Source organism: Osmerus mordax, chromosome 25, assembly GCF_038355195.1.
Source record: "Osmerus mordax isolate fOsmMor3 chromosome 25, fOsmMor3.pri, whole genome shotgun sequence".
NCBI classification, from domain to species: Eukaryota; Metazoa; Chordata; class Actinopteri; order Osmeriformes; family Osmeridae; genus Osmerus; species Osmerus mordax.
In genome coordinates, this window is record NC_090074.1 from 9,241,157 (window position 1) to 9,256,974 (window position 15,818).

Here is a 15,818-nt window from a genome sequence, read left to right on the forward strand (position 1 = left end):
TCTCAAGGCACCAGAATGAAGAGATTTTCCAGCTTCTTCGACTCTGATGGCGGTATAGCTCATTGTCACACAGGCAGGACCCACAACAGAAGTAAACAAGAAAACACTCGTCCCTGGGTGGGCTCGAACCACCATCCTTTCGGTTAACAGCCGAACGCGCTAACCAATTGCGCCACAGAGACCCTGTCTCCGCAGAACCATGAATGAAAAATGGAAGGAAACGCTGGGAGACGTTTGCCAAAACTCCCCATGAAGAAGAGGAGGAGGAGCGGCCATAGTAATAACTCTTCCTGTGATCTGTCAACGGGAGTTTGGGAAACAAAGACAACGACTCTGGTGGGACTCAAACCCACAACCTTTGAATGGCTTTTCTTTGCCCTGCCTAGAAGTGATGGCATGACTCACTTTGAGGAAGCAATCAGAGCTTGATTTTGCCAGTTCTGTAAAAGAGTGAGCTCTCACAGCGTCCGCAATTAAGAATTTTTTTTCCCAATGGAGGGCCACCCATAATGACCGCTGACCCCGACGTGATTTGAACACACAACCTTCTGATCTGGAGTCAGACGCGCTACCGTTGCGCCACGAGGCCTGTGTGCATGTAAGGAGGCAACACTCGGACGTGGACTCTGATGTGCAAACGCTGTGCCGCAAAGTGCGCTGAGAGTACCAACTATGGCGTGAACGCCATCAGGATTGACGTCCCAATGGACGTCGCCAAGCTTCTCCTGGGATTCAACAAGATTACTTTAGTGCCTGTGCAACACTGCCTGAACGATTCCACAGAAGAAGTCCCCAAAAACGCAATTCTAATTGCAACCTGGCTGAGATCACGCAGACTAGAGACAGCTGCAGGGGTCACGAGACAGTCTCGTGACCCCTGCAGCTGTTCCTTGAAACCAATCTCATAACAAGTTCAAAATCAAACTCGTTCATACGATCCATATTGACCTTACATGAACAAATTCATTGTCAAAGACATTTTGACGGGTGCGTGCTCACTAATGTTGACGATTGGCAAAGTATTTCTATTCTTCAACGAGCAAACCCCGCTACACTTGCCAGGGATTCGCCATACGTTCCTTAAGGGTTTGTGTGGGCGAGGAGATTTACATGCGGAAGTTCCACAAAATACTCTGAGTTTTCTGTGCTTCCAGAGCCTGTATAGCTCAGTCGGCAGAGCATCAGACTTTTAATCTGAGGGTCCAGGGTTCAAGTCCCTGTTCGGGCGGCGTGTGTTCAAACCTTGTCGGAGCGGCCTGCCACTGTCTCTCTTATATACCTCACTTTGAGGAAACAATGGAAGCTTTTAATCTGAGGGTCCAGCGTTCAAGTCCCTGCGTGAGCTGTGTGTTCAAACTACACAGCGTGACTTATGGCACGCAGCAACCCTTGTCTCTGTTGCACGCCTTACTTTGAGACAAAGAATGCAAAAAGCCAGCTGTCACAAAGATTTCCGCTGACACTTAAGTTCCCTGACCGGGAATCGAACCCTGAATGTTCTGACACCTGAAGATGAGGACCAAGTTGCAAAACTAAGCGAGTCAAAGGCAGAGATTTCAACTGACCCTTAGGTTCCCTGACCGGGAATCGAACCCGGGCCGCGGCGGTGAAAGCGCCGAATCCTAGCCACTAGACCACCAGGGAGACTCTTAAAAGAGGATTGCCTCAGCAAGGGCCTTTTTTCTTGCGTGTCTGAACTGGAGGATGGGAGATTGCATGCCTTCCTCGCAAATAAAACCCCCCACTCGCTCACCCTTCGATAGCTCAGTTGGTAGAGCGGAGGACTGTAGGTCAAAAGCGGTTAGAAATCCTTAGGTCGCTGGTTCAAATCCGGCTCGAAGGAGGGATGTTTTGGCCTAAAAATGTGGCCTATCTGGCGACAATGCAGCTCTCACAGCAGGGAGACCCCCCATTTTAAGAGAGGTCTCAAAACAGGTTTCCCTGACCGGGAATCGAACCCGGGCCGCGGCGGTGAGAGCGCCGAATCCTAGCCACTAGACCACCAGGGAGAGCTTGGCTTCCTCTGCTCGCTGTCAAAGATACATTTTACATTTACATTTAGTCATTTAGCAGACGCTCTTATCCAGAGCGACTTACAGTAAGTACAGGGACATTCCCCCCGAGGCAAGTAGGGTGAAGTGCCTTGCCCAAGGACACAACGTCATTCGGCAGAGCCAGGGATCGAACCAGCAACCTTCTGATTACTAGTCCGATTCCCTCCGATTCCCTCACCCCTCAGCCACCTGAAGATGAGGACCGAGTTGCAAAACTAAGCGAGTCAAAGGCAGAGATTTCAACTGACCCTTAAGTTCCCTGACCGGGAATCGAACCCGGGCCGCGGCGGTGAAAGCGCCGAATCCTAGCCACTAGACCACCAGGGAGACTTTTAAAAGAGGATTGCCTCAGCAAGGGCTTTTTTTCTTGCGTGTCTGAACTGGAGGATGGGAGATTGCATGCCTTCCTCGCAAATAAAACCTCCCACTCCCTCACCCTTCGATAGCTCAGTTGGTAGAGCGGAGGACTGTAGGTCAAAAGCGGTTAGAAATCCTTAGGTCGCTGGTTCAAATCCGGCTCGAAGGCGGAATGTTTTGGCCTAAAAATGTGGCCTCTCTGGCGACAATGCAACAAGGCTGCTCTCACAGAAGGGAGACCCCCATTTTAAGAGAGATCTCAAAACAGGTTTCCCTGACCAGGAATCGAACCCGGGCCGCGGCGGTGAGAGCGCCGAATCCTAGCCACTAGACCACCAGGGAGACTCTTAAAAGAGGATTGCCTCAGCAAGGGCTTTTTTTCTTGCGTGTCTGAACTGGAGGATGGGAGATTGCATGCCTTCCTCGCAAATAAAACCTCCCACTCCCTCACCCTTCGATAGCTCAGTTGGTAGAGCGGAGGACTGTAGGTCAAAAGCGGTTAGAAATCCTTAGGTCGCTGGTTCAAATCCGGCTCGAAGGAGGAATGTTTTGGCCTAAAAATGTGGCCTCTCTGGCGACAATGCAACAAGGCTGCTCTCACAGAAGGGAGACCCCCATTTTAAGAGAGATCTCAAAACAGGTTTCCCTGACCAGGAATCGAACCCGGGCCGCGGCGGTGAGAGCGCCGAATCCTAGCCACTAGACCACCAGGGAGAGCTTGGCTTCCTCTTGGGCCAAAAAAGGCACCGCTGAGATTTGAACTCAGGATCTCCTGTTTACTAGACAGGCGCTTTGACCAACTAAGCCACGGCGCCTTGCTTAATGCTCCACGACGGGCTCAGGCTGCTGTGTTCTCTTTGGGTAGGTGCTTTGAGCTGGGGTCTACAGCGTCTTTGAAAGACACCTCCGAAGGTTATGCCCAGCATGCAGCAAAGCCTCTCAAGGCACCAGAATGAAGAGATTTTCCAGCTTCTTCGACTCTGATGGCGGTATAGCTCATTGTCACACAGGCAGGACCCACAACAGAAGTAAACAAGAAAACACTCGTCCCTGGGTGGGCTCGAACCACCATCCTTTCGGTTAACAGCCGAACGCGCTAACCAATTGCGCCACAGAGACCCTGTCTCCGCAGAACCATGAATGAAAAATGGAAGGAAACGCTGGGAGACGTTTGCCAAAACTCCCCATGAAGAAGAGGAGGAGGAGCGGCCATAGTAATAACTCTTCCTGTGATCTGTCAACGGGAGTTTGGGAAACAAAGACAACGACTCTGGTGGGACTCAAACCCACAACCTTTGAATGGCTTTTCTTTGCCCTGCCTAGAAGTGATGGCATGACTCACTTTGAGGAAGCAATCAGAGCTTGATTTTGCCAGTTCTGTAAAAGAGTGAGCTCTCACAGCGTCCGCAATTAAGAATTTTTTTTCCCAATGGAGGGCCACCCATAATGACCGCTGACCCCGACGTGATTTGAACACACAACCTTCTGATCTGGAGTCAGACGCGCTACCGTTGCGCCACGAGGCCTGTGTGCATGTAAGGAGGCAACACTCGGACGTGGACTCTGATGTGCAAACGCTGTGCCGCAAAGTGCGCTGAGAGTACCAACTATGGCGTGAACGCCATCAGGATTGACGTCCCAATGGACGTCGCCAAGCTTCTCCTGGGATTCAACAAGATTACTTTAGTGCCTGTGCAACACTGCCTGAACGATTCCACAGAAGAAGTCCCCAAAAACGCAATTCTAATTGCAACCTGGCTGAGATCACGCAGACTAGAGACAGCTGCAGGGGTCACGAGACAGTCTCGTGACCCCTGCAGCTGTTCCTTGAAACCAATCTCATAACAAGTTCAAAATCAAACTCGTTCATACGATCCATATTGACCTTACATGAACAAATTCATTGTCAAAGACATTTTGACGGGTGCGTGCTCACTAATGTTGACGATTGGCAAAGTATTTCTATTCTTCAACGAGCAAACCCCGCTACACTTGCCAGGGATTCGCCATACGTTCCTTAAGGGTTTGTGTGGGCGAGGAGATTTACATGCGGAAGTTCCACAAAATACTCTGAGTTTTCTGTGCTTCCAGAGCCTGTATAGCTCAGTCGGCAGAGCATCAGACTTTTAATCTGAGGGTCCAGGGTTCAAGTCCCTGTTCGGGCGGCGTGTGTTCAAACCTTGTCGGAGCGGCCTGCCACTGTCTCTCTTATATACCTCACTTTGAGGAAACAATGGAAGCTTTTAATCTGAGGGTCCAGCGTTCAAGTCCCTGCGTGAGCTGTGTGTTCAAACTACACAGCGTGACTTATGGCACGCAGCAACCCTTGTCTCTGTTGCACGCCTTACTTTGAGACAAAGAATGCAAAAAGCCAGCTGTCACAAAGATTTCCGCTGACACTTAAGTTCCCTGACCGGGAATCGAACCCTGAATGTTCTGACACCTGAAGATGAGGACCAAGTTGCAAAACTAAGCGAGTCAAAGGCAGAGATTTCAACTGACCCTTAGGTTCCCTGACCGGGAATCGAACCCGGGCCGCGGCGGTGAAAGCGCCGAATCCTAGCCACTAGACCACCAGGGAGACTCTTAAAAGAGGATTGCCTCAGCAAGGGCCTTTTTTCTTGCGTGTCTGAACTGGAGGATGGGAGATTGCATGCCTTCCTCGCAAATAAAACCCCCCACTCGCTCACCCTTCGATAGCTCAGTTGGTAGAGCGGAGGACTGTAGGTCAAAAGCGGTTAGAAATCCTTAGGTCGCTGGTTCAAATCCGGCTCGAAGGAGGGATGTTTTGGCCTAAAAATGTGGCCTATCTGGCGACAATGCAGCTCTCACAGCAGGGAGACCCCCCATTTTAAGAGAGGTCTCAAAACAGGTTTCCCTGACCGGGAATCGAACCCGGGCCGCGGCGGTGAGAGCGCCGAATCCTAGCCACTAGACCACCAGGGAGAGCTTGGCTTCCTCTGCTCGCTGTCAAAGATACATTTTACATTTACATTTAGTCATTTAGCAGACGCTCTTATCCAGAGCGACTTACAGTAAGTACAGGGACATTCCCCCCGAGGCAAGTAGGGTGAAGTGCCTTGCCCAAGGACACAACGTCATTCGGCAGAGCCAGGGATCGAACCAGCAACCTTCTGATTACTAGTCCGATTCCCTCCGATTCCCTCACCCCTCAGCCACCTGAAGATGAGGACCGAGTTGCAAAACTAAGCGAGTCAAAGGCAGAGATTTCAACTGACCCTTAAGTTCCCTGACCGGGAATCGAACCCGGGCCGCGGCGGTGAAAGCGCCGAATCCTAGCCACTAGACCACCAGGGAGACTTTTAAAAGAGGATTGCCTCAGCAAGGGCTTTTTTTCTTGCGTGTCTGAACTGGAGGATGGGAGATTGCATGCCTTCCTCGCAAATAAAACCTCCCACTCCCTCACCCTTCGATAGCTCAGTTGGTAGAGCGGAGGACTGTAGGTCAAAAGCGGTTAGAAATCCTTAGGCCGCTGGTTCAAATCCGGCTCGAAGGAGGAATGTTTTGGCCTAAAAATGTGGCCTCTCTGGCGACAATGCAACAAGGCTGCTCTCACAGAAGGGAGACCCCCATTTTAAGAGAGATCTCAAAACAGGTTTCCCTGACCAGGAATCGAACCCGGGCCGCGGCGGTGAGAGCGCCGAATCCTAGCCACTAGACCACCAGGGAGACTCTTAAAAGAGGATTGCCTCAGCAAGGGCTTTTTTTCTTGCGTGTCTGAACTGGAGGATGGGAGATTGCATGCCTTCCTCGCAAATAAAACCTCCTACTCGCTCACCCTTCGATAGCTCAGTTGGTAGAGCGGAGGACTGTAGGTCAAAAGCGGTTAGAAATCCTTAGGTCGCTGGTTCAAATCCGGCTCGAAGGAGGGATGTTTTGGCCTAAAAATGTGGCCTATCTGGCGTCAATGCAGCTCTCACAGCAGGGACACCCCCATTTTAAGAGAGGTCTCAAAACAGGTTTCCCTGACCGGGAATCGAACCCGGGCCGCGGCGGTGAGAGCGCCGAATCCTAGCCACTAGACCACCAGGGAGAGCTTGGCTTCCTCTTGGGCCAAAAAAGGCACCGCTGAGATTTGAACTCAGGATCTCCTGTTTACTAGACAGGCGCTTTGACCAACTAAGCCACGGCGCCTTGCTTAATGCTCCACGACGGGCTCAGGCTGCTGTGTTCTCTTTGGGTAGGTGCTTTGAGCTGGGGTCTACAGCGTCTTTGAAAGACACCTCCGAAGGTTATGCCCAGCATGCAGCAAAGCCTCTCAAGGCACCAGAATGAAGAGATTTTCCAGCTTCTTCGACTCTGATGGCGGTATAGCTCATTGTCACACAGGCAGGACCCACAACAGAAGTAAACAAGAAAACACTCGTCCCTGGGTGGGCTCGAACCACCATCCTTTCGGTTAACAGCCGAACGCGCTAACCAATTGCGCCACAGAGACCCTGTCTCCGCAGAACCATGAATGAAAAATGGAAGGAAACGCTGGGAGACGTTTGCCAAAACTCCCCATGAAGAAGAGGAGGAGGAGCGGCCATAGTAATAACTCTTCCTGTGATCTGTCAACGGGAGTTTGGGAAACAAAGACAACGACTCTGGTGGGACTCAAACCCACAACCTTTGAATGGCTTTTCTTTGCCCTGCCTAGAAGTGATGGCATGACTCACTTTGAGGAAGCAATCAGAGCTTGATTTTGCCAGTTCTGTAAAAGAGTGAGCTCTCACAGCGTCCGCAATTAAGAATTTTTTTTCCCAATGGAGGGCCACCCATAATGACCGCTGACCCTGACGTGATTTGAACACACAACCTTCTGATCTGGAGTCAGACGCGCTACCGTTGCGCCACGAGGCCTGTGTGCATGTAAGGAGGCAACACTCGGACGTGGACTCTGATGTGCAAACGCTGTGCCGCAAAGTGCGCTGAGAGTACCAACTATGGCGTGAACGCCATCAGGATTGACGTCCCAATGGACGTCGCCAAGCTTCTCCTGGGATTCAACAAGATTACTTTAGTGCCTGTGCAACACTGCCTGAACGATTCCACAGAAGAAGTCCCCAAAAACGCAATTCTAATTGCAACCTGGCTGAGATCACGCAGACTAGAGACAGCTGCAGGGGTCACGAGACAGTCTCGTGACCCCTGCAGCTGTTCCTTGAAACCAATCTCATAACAAGTTCAAAATCAAACTCGTTCATACGATCCATATTGACCTTACATGAACAAATTCATTGTCAAAGACATTTTGACGGGTGCGTGCTCACTAATGTTGACGATTGGCAAAGTATTTCTATTCTTCAACGAGCAAACCCCGCTACACTTGCCAGGGATTCGCCATACGTTCCTTAAGGGTTTGTGTGGGCGAGGAGATTTACATGCGGAAGTTCCACAAAATACTCTGAGTTTTCTGTGCTTCCAGAGCCTGTATAGCTCAGTCGGCAGAGCATCAGACTTTTAATCTGAGGGTCCAGGGTTCAAGTCCCTGTTCGGGCGGCGTGTGTTCAAACCTTGTCGGAGCGGCCTGCCACTGTCTCTCTTATATACCTCACTTTGAGGAAACAATGGAAGCTTTTAATCTGAGGGTCCAGCGTTCAAGTCCCTGCGTGAGCTGTGTGTTCAAACTACACAGCGTGACTTATGGCACGCAGCAACCCTTGTCTCTGTTGCACGCCTTACTTTGAGACAAAGAATGCAAAAAGCCAGCTGTCACAAAGATTTCCGCTGACACTTAAGTTCCCTGACCGGGAATCGAACCCTGAATGTTCTGACACCTGAAGATGAGGACCAAGTTGCAAAACTAAGCGAGTCAAAGGCAGAGATTTCAACTGACCCTTAGGTTCCCTGACCGGGAATCGAACCCGGGCCGCGGCGGTGAAAGCGCCGAATCCTAGCCACTAGACCACCAGGGAGACTCTTAAAAGAGGATTGCCTCAGCAAGGGCCTTTTTTCTTGCGTGTCTGAACTGGAGGATGGGAGATTGCATGCCTTCCTCGCAAATAAAACCCCCCACTCGCTCACCCTTCGATAGCTCAGTTGGTAGAGCGGAGGACTGTAGGTCAAAAGCGGTTAGAAATCCTTAGGTCGCTGGTTCAAATCCGGCTCGAAGGAGGGATGTTTTGGCCTAAAAATGTGGCCTATCTGGCGACAATGCAGCTCTCACAGCAGGGAGACCCCCCATTTTAAGAGAGGTCTCAAAACAGGTTTCCCTGACCGGGAATCGAACCCGGGCCGCGGCGGTGAGAGCGCCGAATCCTAGCCACTAGACCACCAGGGAGAGCTTGGCTTCCTCTGCTCGCTGTCAAAGATACATTTTACATTTACATTTAGTCATTTAGCAGACGCTCTTATCCAGAGCGACTTACAGTAAGTACAGGGACATTCCCCCCGAGGCAAGTAGGGTGAAGTGCCTTGCCCAAGGACACAACGTCATTCGGCAGAGCCAGGGATCGAACCAGCAACCTTCTGATTACTAGTCCGATTCCCTCCGATTCCCTCACCCCTCAGCCACCTGAAGATGAGGACCGAGTTGCAAAACTAAGCGAGTCAAAGGCAGAGATTTCAACTGACCCTTAAGTTCCCTGACCGGGAATCGAACCCGGGCCGCGGCGGTGAAAGCGCCGAATCCTAGCCACTAGACCACCAGGGAGACTTTTAAAAGAGGATTGCCTCAGCAAGGGCTTTTTTTCTTGCGTGTCTGAACTGGAGGATGGGAGATTGCATGCCTTCCTCGCAAATAAAACCTCCCACTCCCTCACCCTTCGATAGCTCAGTTGGTAGAGCGGAGGACTGTAGGTCAAAAGCGGTTAGAAATCCTTAGGTCGCTGGTTCAAATCCGGCTCGAAGGCGGAATGTTTTGGCCTAAAAATGTGGCCTCTCTGGCGACAATGCAACAAGGCTGCTCTCACAGAAGGGAGACCCCCATTTTAAGAGAGATCTCAAAACAGGTTTCCCTGACCAGGAATCGAACCCGGGCCGCGGCGGTGAGAGCGCCGAATCCTAGCCACTAGACCACCAGGGAGACTCTTAAAAGAGGATTGCCTCAGCAAGGGCTTTTTTTCTTGCGTGTCTGAACTGGAGGATGGGAGATTGCATGCCTTCCTCGCAAATAAAACCTCCCACTCCCTCACCCTTCGATAGCTCAGTTGGTAGAGCGGAGGACTGTAGGTCAAAAGCGGTTAGAAATCCTTAGGTCGCTGGTTCAAATCCGGCTCGAAGGAGGAATGTTTTGGCCTAAAAATGTGGCCTCTCTGGCGACAATGCAACAAGGCTGCTCTCACAGAAGGGAGACCCCCATTTTAAGAGAGATCTCAAAACAGGTTTCCCTGACCAGGAATCGAACCCGGGCCGCGGCGGTGAGAGCGCCGAATCCTAGCCACTAGACCACCAGGGAGAGCTTGGCTTCCTCTTGGGCCAAAAAAGGCACCGCTGAGATTTGAACTCAGGATCTCCTGTTTACTAGACAGGCGCTTTGACCAACTAAGCCACGGCGCCTTGCTTAATGCTCCACGACGGGCTCAGGCTGCTGTGTTCTCTTTGGGTAGGTGCTTTGAGCTGGGGTCTACAGCGTCTTTGAAAGACACCTCCGAAGGTTATGCCCAGCATGCAGCAAAGCCTCTCAAGGCACCAGAATGAAGAGATTTTCCAGCTTCTTCGACTCTGATGGCGGTATAGCTCATTGTCACACAGGCAGGACCCACAACAGAAGTAAACAAGAAAACACTCGTCCCTGGGTGGGCTCGAACCACCATCCTTTCGGTTAACAGCCGAACGCGCTAACCAATTGCGCCACAGAGACCCTGTCTCCGCAGAACCATGAATGAAAAATGGAAGGAAACGCTGGGAGACGTTTGCCAAAACTCCCCATGAAGAAGAGGAGGAGGAGCGGCCATAGTAATAACTCTTCCTGTGATCTGTCAACGGGAGTTTGGGAAACAAAGACAACGACTCTGGTGGGACTCAAACCCACAACCTTTGAATGGCTTTTCTTTGCCCTGCCTAGAAGTGATGGCATGACTCACTTTGAGGAAGCAATCAGAGCTTGATTTTGCCAGTTCTGTAAAAGAGTGAGCTCTCACAGCGTCCGCAATTAAGAATTTTTTTTCCCAATGGAGGGCCACCCATAATGACCGCTGACCCCGACGTGATTTGAACACACAACCTTCTGATCTGGAGTCAGACGCGCTACCGTTGCGCCACGAGGCCTGTGTGCATGTAAGGAGGCAACACTCGGACGTGGACTCTGATGTGCAAACGCTGTGCCGCAAAGTGCGCTGAGAGTACCAACTATGGCGTGAACGCCATCAGGATTGACGTCCCAATGGACGTCGCCAAGCTTCTCCTGGGATTCAACAAGATTACTTTAGTGCCTGTGCAACACTGCCTGAACGATTCCACAGAAGAAGTCCCCAAAAACGCAATTCTAATTGCAACCTGGCTGAGATCACGCAGACTAGAGACAGCTGCAGGGGTCACGAGACAGTCTCGTGACCCCTGCAGCTGTTCCTTGAAACCAATCTCATAACAAGTTCAAAATCAAACTCGTTCATACGATCCATATTGACCTTACATGAACAAATTCATTGTCAAAGACATTTTGACGGGTGCGTGCTCACTAATGTTGACGATTGGCAAAGTATTTCTATTCTTCAACGAGCAAACCCCGCTACACTTGCCAGGGATTCGCCATACGTTCCTTAAGGGTTTGTGTGGGCGAGGAGATTTACATGCGGAAGTTCCACAAAATACTCTGAGTTTTCTGTGCTTCCAGAGCCTGTATAGCTCAGTCGGCAGAGCATCAGACTTTTAATCTGAGGGTCCAGGGTTCAAGTCCCTGTTCGGGCGGCGTGTGTTCAAACCTTGTCGGAGCGGCCTGCCACTGTCTCTCTTATATACCTCACTTTGAGGAAACAATGGAAGCTTTTAATCTGAGGGTCCAGCGTTCAAGTCCCTGCGTGAGCTGTGTGTTCAAACTACACAGCGTGACTTATGGCACGCAGCAACCCTTGTCTCTGTTGCACGCCTTACTTTGAGACAAAGAATGCAAAAAGCCAGCTGTCACAAAGATTTCCGCTGACACTTAAGTTCCCTGACCGGGAATCGAACCCTGAATGTTCTGACACCTGAAGATGAGGACCAAGTTGCAAAACGAAGCGAGTCAAAGGCAGAGATTTCAACTGACCCTTAGGTTCCCTGACCGGGAATCGAACCCGGGCCGCGGCGGTGAAAGCGCCGAATCCTAGCCACTAGACCACCAGGGAGACTCTTAAAAGAGGATTGCCTCAGCAAGGGCTTTTTTTCTTGCGTGTCTGAACTGGAGGATGGGAGATTGCATGCCTTCCTCGCAAATAAAACCCCCCACTCGCTCACCCTTCGATAGCTCAGTTGGTAGAGCGGAGGACTGTAGGTCAAAAGCGGTTAGAAATCCTTAGGTCGCTGGTTCAAATCCGGCTCGAAGGAGGGATGTTTTGGCCTAAAAATGTGGCCTATCTGGCGACAATGCAGCTCTCACAGCAGGGAGACCCCCCATTTTAAGAGAGGTCTCAAAACAGGTTTCCCTGACCGGGAATCGAATCCGGGCCGCGGCGGTGAGAGCGCCGAATCCTAGCCACTAGACCACCAGGGAGAGCTTGGCTTCCTCTGCTCGCTGTCAAAGATACATTTTACATTTACATTTAGTCATTTAGCAGACGCTCTTATCCAGAGCGACTTACAGTAAGTACAGGGACATTCCCCCCGAGGCAAGTAGGGTGAAGTGCCTTGCCCAAGGACACAACGTCATTCGGCAGAGCCAGGGATCGAACCAGCAACCTTCTGATTACTAGTCCGATTCCCTCCGATTCCCTCACCCCTCAGCCACCTGAAGATGAGGACCGAGTTGCAAAACTAAGCGAGTCAAAGGCAGAGATTTCAACTGACCCTTAAGTTCCCTGACCGGGAATCGAACCCGGGCCGCGGCGGTGAAAGCGCCGAATCCTAGCCACTAGACCACCAGGGAGACTTTTAAAAGAGGATTGCCTCAGCAAGGGCTTTTTTTCTTGCGTGTCTGAACTGGAGGATGGGAGATTGCATGCCTTCCTCGCAAATAAAACCTCCCACTCCCTCACCCTTCGATAGCTCAGTTGGTAGAGCGGAGGACTGTAGGTCAAAAGCGGTTAGAAATCCTTAGGTCGCTGGTTCAAATCCGGCTCGAAGGCGGAATGTTTTGGCCTAAAAATGTGGCCTCTCTGGCGACAATGCAACAAGGCTGCTCTCACAGAAGGGAGACCCCCATTTTAAGAGAGATCTCAAAACAGGTTTCCCTGACCAGGAATCGAACCCGGGCCGCGGCGGTGAGAGCGCCGAATCCTAGCCACTAGACCACCAGGGAGACTCTTAAAAGAGGATTGCCTCAGCAAGGGCTTTTTTTCTTGCGTGTCTGAACTGGAGGATGGGAGATTGCATGCCTTCCTCGCAAATAAAACCTCCCACTCCCTCACCCTTCGATAGCTCAGTTGGTAGAGCGGAGGACTGTAGGTCAAAAGCGGTTAGAAATCCTTAGGTCGCTGGTTCAAATCCGGCTCGAAGGAGGAATGTTTTGGCCTAAAAATGTGGCCTCTCTGGCGACAATGCAACAAGGCTGCTCTCACAGAAGGGAGACCCCCATTTTAAGAGAGATCTCAAAACAGGTTTCCCTGACCAGGAATCGAACCCGGGCCGCGGCGGTGAGAGCGCCGAATCCTAGCCACTAGACCACCAGGGAGAGCTTGGCTTCCTCTTGGGCCAAAAAAGGCACCGTTGAGATTTGAACTCAGGATCTCCTGTTTACTAGACAGGCGCTTTGACCAACTAAGCCACGGCGCCTTGCTTAATGCTCCACGACGGGCTCAGGCTGCTGTGTTCTCTTTGGGTAGGTGCTTTGAGCTGGGGTCTACAGCGTCTTTGAAAGACACCTCCGAAGGTTATGCCCAGCATGCAGCAAAGCCTCTCAAGGCACCAGAATGAAGAGATTTTCCAGCTTCTTCGACTCTGATGGCGGTATAGCTCATTGTCACACAGGCAGGACCCACAACAGAAGTAAACAAGAAAACACTCGTCCCTGGGTGGGCTCGAACCACCATCCTTTCGGTTAACAGCCGAACGCGCTAACCAATTGCGCCACAGAGACCCTGTCTCCGCAGAACCATGAATGAAAAATGGAAGGAAACGCTGGGAGACGTTTGCCAAAACTCCCCATGAAGAAGAGGAGGAGGAGCGGCCATAGTAATAACTCTTCCTGTGATCTGTCAACGGGAGTTTGGGAAACAAAGACAACGACTCTGGTGGGACTCAAACCCACAACCTTTGAATGGCTTTTCTTTGCCCTGCCTAGAAGTGATGGCATGACTCACTTTGAGGAAGCAATCAGAGCTTGATTTTGCCAGTTCTGTAAAAGAGTGAGCTCTCACAGCGTCCGCAATTAAGAATTTTTTTTCCCAATGGAGGGCCACCCATAATGACCGCTGACCCTGATGTGATTTGAACACACAACCTTCTGATCTGGAGTCAGACGCGCTACCGTTGCGCCACGAGGCCTGTGTGCATGTAAGGAGGCAACACTCGGACGTGGACTCTGATGTGCAAACGCTGTGCCGCAAAGTGCGCTGAGAGTACCAACTATGGCGTGAACGCCATCAGGATTGACGTCCCAATGGACGTCGCCAAGCTTCTCCTGGGATTCAACAAGATTACTTTAGTGCCTGTGCAACACTGCCTGAACGATTCCACAGAAGAAGTCCCCAAAAACGCAATTCTAATTGCAACCTGGCTGAGATCACGCAGACTAGAGACAGCTGCAGGGGTCACGAGACAGTCTCGTGACCCCTACAGCTGTTCCTTGAAACCAATCTCATAACAAGTTCAAAATCAAACTCGTTCATACGATCCATATTGACCTTACATGAACAAATTCATTGTCAAAGACATTTTGACGGGTGCGTGCTCACTAATGTTGACGATTGGCAAAGTATTTCTATTCTTCAACGAGCAAACCCCGCTACACTTGCCAGGGATTCGCCATACGTTCCTTAAGGGTTTGTGTGGGCGAGGAGATTTACATGCGGAAGTTCCACAAAATACTCTGAGTTTTCTGTGCTTCCAGAGCCTGTATAGCTCAGTCGGCAGAGCATCAGACTTTTAATCTGAGGGTCCAGGGTTCAAGTCCCTGTTCGGGCGGCGTGTGTTCAAACCTTGTCGGAGCGGCCTGCCATTGTCTCTCTTATATACCTCACTTTGAGGAAACAATGGAAGCTTTTAATCTGAGGGTCCAGCGTTCAAGTCCCTGCGTGAGCTGTGTGTTCAAACTACACAGCGTGACTTATGGCACGCAGCAACCCTTGTCTCTGTTGCACGCCTTACTTTGAGACAAAGAATGCAAAAAGCCAGCTGTCACAAAGATTTCCGCTGACACTTAAGTTCCCTGACCGGGAATCGAACCCTGAATGTTCTGACACCTGAAGATGAGGACCAAGTTGCAAAACGAAGCGAGTCAAAGGCAGAGATTTCAACTGACCCTTAGGTTCCCTGACCGGGAATCGAACCCGGGCCGCGGCGGTGAAAGCGCCGAATCCTAGCCACTAGACCACCAGGGAGACTCTTAAAAGAGGATTGCCTCAGCAAGGGCTTTTTTTCTTGCGTGTCTGAACTGGAGGATGGGAGATTGCATGCCTTCCTCGCAAATAAAACCCCCCACTCGCTCACCCTTCGATAGCTCAGTTGGTAGAGCGGAGGACTGTAGGTCAAAAGCGGTTAGAAATCCTTAGGTCGCTGGTTCAAATCCGGCTCGAAGGAGGGATGTTTTGGCCTAAAAATGTGGCCTATCTGGCGACAATGCAGCTCTCACAGCAGGGAGACCCCCCATTTTAAGAGAGGTCTCAAAACAGGTTTCCCTGACCGGGAATCGAACCCGGGCCGCGGCGGTGAGAGCGCCGAATCCTAGCCACTAGACCACCAGGGAGAGCTTGGCTTCCTCTGCTCGCTGTCAAAGATACATTTTACATTTACATTTAGTCATTTAGCAGACGCTCTTATCCAGAGCGACTTACAGTAAGTACAGGGACATTCCCCCCGAGGCAAGTAGGGTGAAGTGCCTTGCCCAAGGACACAACGTCATTCGGCAGAGCCAGGGATCGAACCAGCAACCTTCTGATTACTAGTCCGATTCCCTCCGATTCCCTCACCCCTCAGCCACCTGAAGATGAGGACCGAGTTGCAAAACTAAGCGAGTCAAAGGCAGAGATTTCAACTGACCCTTAAGTTCCCTGACCGGGAATCGAACCCGGGCCGCGGCGGTGAAAGCGCCGAATCCTAGCCACTAGACCACCAGGGAGACTTTTAAAAGAGGATTGCCTCAGCAAGGGCTTTTTTTCTTGCGTGTCTGAA

The 15,818-nt window shown here is 51.1% G+C and overlaps 33 non-coding genes across 33 annotated transcripts; 5 read left to right on the plus strand and 28 right to left on the minus strand.

Annotated features, from left to right (window-relative positions):
* Positions 1-108: 108 nt before the first annotated feature.
* On the minus strand, positions 109-182 carry trnan-guu (transfer RNA asparagine (anticodon GUU)). Its single transcript has one exon. It is a non-coding gene; the product is annotated as a tRNA-Asn (tRNA).
* Positions 183-517: 335 nt separating this feature from the next.
* Positions 518-589, minus strand: trnaw-cca (transfer RNA tryptophan (anticodon CCA)). Its single transcript has one exon. It is a non-coding gene; the product is annotated as a tRNA-Trp (tRNA).
* A 566-nt stretch (positions 590-1,155) lies between these two features.
* Positions 1,156-1,228, plus strand: trnak-uuu (transfer RNA lysine (anticodon UUU)). Its single transcript has one exon. It is a non-coding gene; the product is annotated as a tRNA-Lys (tRNA).
* Positions 1,229-1,572: 344 nt separating this feature from the next.
* trnae-uuc (transfer RNA glutamic acid (anticodon UUC)) lies at positions 1,573-1,644 on the minus strand. Its single transcript has one exon. It is a non-coding gene; the product is annotated as a tRNA-Glu (tRNA).
* Positions 1,645-1,937: 293 nt separating this feature from the next.
* trnae-cuc (transfer RNA glutamic acid (anticodon CUC)) lies at positions 1,938-2,009 on the minus strand. The gene has a single exon. It is a non-coding gene; the product is annotated as a tRNA-Glu (tRNA).
* Positions 2,010-2,309: 300 nt separating this feature from the next.
* Positions 2,310-2,381, minus strand: trnae-uuc (transfer RNA glutamic acid (anticodon UUC)). Its single transcript has one exon. It is a non-coding gene; the product is annotated as a tRNA-Glu (tRNA).
* A 771-nt stretch (positions 2,382-3,152) lies between these two features.
* trnat-agu (transfer RNA threonine (anticodon AGU)) lies at positions 3,153-3,226 on the minus strand. Its single transcript has one exon. It is a non-coding gene; the product is annotated as a tRNA-Thr (tRNA).
* Positions 3,227-3,456: 230 nt separating this feature from the next.
* On the minus strand, positions 3,457-3,530 carry trnan-guu (transfer RNA asparagine (anticodon GUU)). The gene has a single exon. It is a non-coding gene; the product is annotated as a tRNA-Asn (tRNA).
* A 335-nt stretch (positions 3,531-3,865) lies between these two features.
* trnaw-cca (transfer RNA tryptophan (anticodon CCA)) lies at positions 3,866-3,937 on the minus strand. Its single transcript has one exon. It is a non-coding gene; the product is annotated as a tRNA-Trp (tRNA).
* Positions 3,938-4,503: 566 nt separating this feature from the next.
* trnak-uuu (transfer RNA lysine (anticodon UUU)) lies at positions 4,504-4,576 on the plus strand. The gene has a single exon. It is a non-coding gene; the product is annotated as a tRNA-Lys (tRNA).
* Positions 4,577-4,920: 344 nt separating this feature from the next.
* Positions 4,921-4,992, minus strand: trnae-uuc (transfer RNA glutamic acid (anticodon UUC)). The gene has a single exon. It is a non-coding gene; the product is annotated as a tRNA-Glu (tRNA).
* Positions 4,993-5,285: 293 nt separating this feature from the next.
* On the minus strand, positions 5,286-5,357 carry trnae-cuc (transfer RNA glutamic acid (anticodon CUC)). Its single transcript has one exon. It is a non-coding gene; the product is annotated as a tRNA-Glu (tRNA).
* A 300-nt stretch (positions 5,358-5,657) lies between these two features.
* Positions 5,658-5,729, minus strand: trnae-uuc (transfer RNA glutamic acid (anticodon UUC)). Its single transcript has one exon. It is a non-coding gene; the product is annotated as a tRNA-Glu (tRNA).
* Positions 5,730-6,393: 664 nt separating this feature from the next.
* trnae-cuc (transfer RNA glutamic acid (anticodon CUC)) lies at positions 6,394-6,465 on the minus strand. The gene has a single exon. It is a non-coding gene; the product is annotated as a tRNA-Glu (tRNA).
* Positions 6,466-6,492: 27 nt separating this feature from the next.
* trnat-agu (transfer RNA threonine (anticodon AGU)) lies at positions 6,493-6,566 on the minus strand. Its single transcript has one exon. It is a non-coding gene; the product is annotated as a tRNA-Thr (tRNA).
* Positions 6,567-6,796: 230 nt separating this feature from the next.
* On the minus strand, positions 6,797-6,870 carry trnan-guu (transfer RNA asparagine (anticodon GUU)). The gene has a single exon. It is a non-coding gene; the product is annotated as a tRNA-Asn (tRNA).
* Positions 6,871-7,205: 335 nt separating this feature from the next.
* Positions 7,206-7,277, minus strand: trnaw-cca (transfer RNA tryptophan (anticodon CCA)). Its single transcript has one exon. It is a non-coding gene; the product is annotated as a tRNA-Trp (tRNA).
* A 566-nt stretch (positions 7,278-7,843) lies between these two features.
* On the plus strand, positions 7,844-7,916 carry trnak-uuu (transfer RNA lysine (anticodon UUU)). The gene has a single exon. It is a non-coding gene; the product is annotated as a tRNA-Lys (tRNA).
* A 344-nt stretch (positions 7,917-8,260) lies between these two features.
* On the minus strand, positions 8,261-8,332 carry trnae-uuc (transfer RNA glutamic acid (anticodon UUC)). The gene has a single exon. It is a non-coding gene; the product is annotated as a tRNA-Glu (tRNA).
* A 293-nt stretch (positions 8,333-8,625) lies between these two features.
* trnae-cuc (transfer RNA glutamic acid (anticodon CUC)) lies at positions 8,626-8,697 on the minus strand. Its single transcript has one exon. It is a non-coding gene; the product is annotated as a tRNA-Glu (tRNA).
* Positions 8,698-8,997: 300 nt separating this feature from the next.
* trnae-uuc (transfer RNA glutamic acid (anticodon UUC)) lies at positions 8,998-9,069 on the minus strand. Its single transcript has one exon. It is a non-coding gene; the product is annotated as a tRNA-Glu (tRNA).
* A 771-nt stretch (positions 9,070-9,840) lies between these two features.
* Positions 9,841-9,914, minus strand: trnat-agu (transfer RNA threonine (anticodon AGU)). The gene has a single exon. It is a non-coding gene; the product is annotated as a tRNA-Thr (tRNA).
* A 230-nt stretch (positions 9,915-10,144) lies between these two features.
* Positions 10,145-10,218, minus strand: trnan-guu (transfer RNA asparagine (anticodon GUU)). The gene has a single exon. It is a non-coding gene; the product is annotated as a tRNA-Asn (tRNA).
* Positions 10,219-10,553: 335 nt separating this feature from the next.
* On the minus strand, positions 10,554-10,625 carry trnaw-cca (transfer RNA tryptophan (anticodon CCA)). Its single transcript has one exon. It is a non-coding gene; the product is annotated as a tRNA-Trp (tRNA).
* A 566-nt stretch (positions 10,626-11,191) lies between these two features.
* Positions 11,192-11,264, plus strand: trnak-uuu (transfer RNA lysine (anticodon UUU)). Its single transcript has one exon. It is a non-coding gene; the product is annotated as a tRNA-Lys (tRNA).
* A 344-nt stretch (positions 11,265-11,608) lies between these two features.
* Positions 11,609-11,680, minus strand: trnae-uuc (transfer RNA glutamic acid (anticodon UUC)). The gene has a single exon. It is a non-coding gene; the product is annotated as a tRNA-Glu (tRNA).
* Positions 11,681-12,345: 665 nt separating this feature from the next.
* On the minus strand, positions 12,346-12,417 carry trnae-uuc (transfer RNA glutamic acid (anticodon UUC)). Its single transcript has one exon. It is a non-coding gene; the product is annotated as a tRNA-Glu (tRNA).
* A 1,075-nt stretch (positions 12,418-13,492) lies between these two features.
* On the minus strand, positions 13,493-13,566 carry trnan-guu (transfer RNA asparagine (anticodon GUU)). Its single transcript has one exon. It is a non-coding gene; the product is annotated as a tRNA-Asn (tRNA).
* Positions 13,567-13,901: 335 nt separating this feature from the next.
* On the minus strand, positions 13,902-13,973 carry trnaw-cca (transfer RNA tryptophan (anticodon CCA)). Its single transcript has one exon. It is a non-coding gene; the product is annotated as a tRNA-Trp (tRNA).
* A 566-nt stretch (positions 13,974-14,539) lies between these two features.
* Positions 14,540-14,612, plus strand: trnak-uuu (transfer RNA lysine (anticodon UUU)). Its single transcript has one exon. It is a non-coding gene; the product is annotated as a tRNA-Lys (tRNA).
* A 344-nt stretch (positions 14,613-14,956) lies between these two features.
* Positions 14,957-15,028, minus strand: trnae-uuc (transfer RNA glutamic acid (anticodon UUC)). The gene has a single exon. It is a non-coding gene; the product is annotated as a tRNA-Glu (tRNA).
* Positions 15,029-15,321: 293 nt separating this feature from the next.
* Positions 15,322-15,393, minus strand: trnae-cuc (transfer RNA glutamic acid (anticodon CUC)). Its single transcript has one exon. It is a non-coding gene; the product is annotated as a tRNA-Glu (tRNA).
* A 300-nt stretch (positions 15,394-15,693) lies between these two features.
* On the minus strand, positions 15,694-15,765 carry trnae-uuc (transfer RNA glutamic acid (anticodon UUC)). Its single transcript has one exon. It is a non-coding gene; the product is annotated as a tRNA-Glu (tRNA).
* Positions 15,766-15,818: the final 53 nt, after the last annotated feature.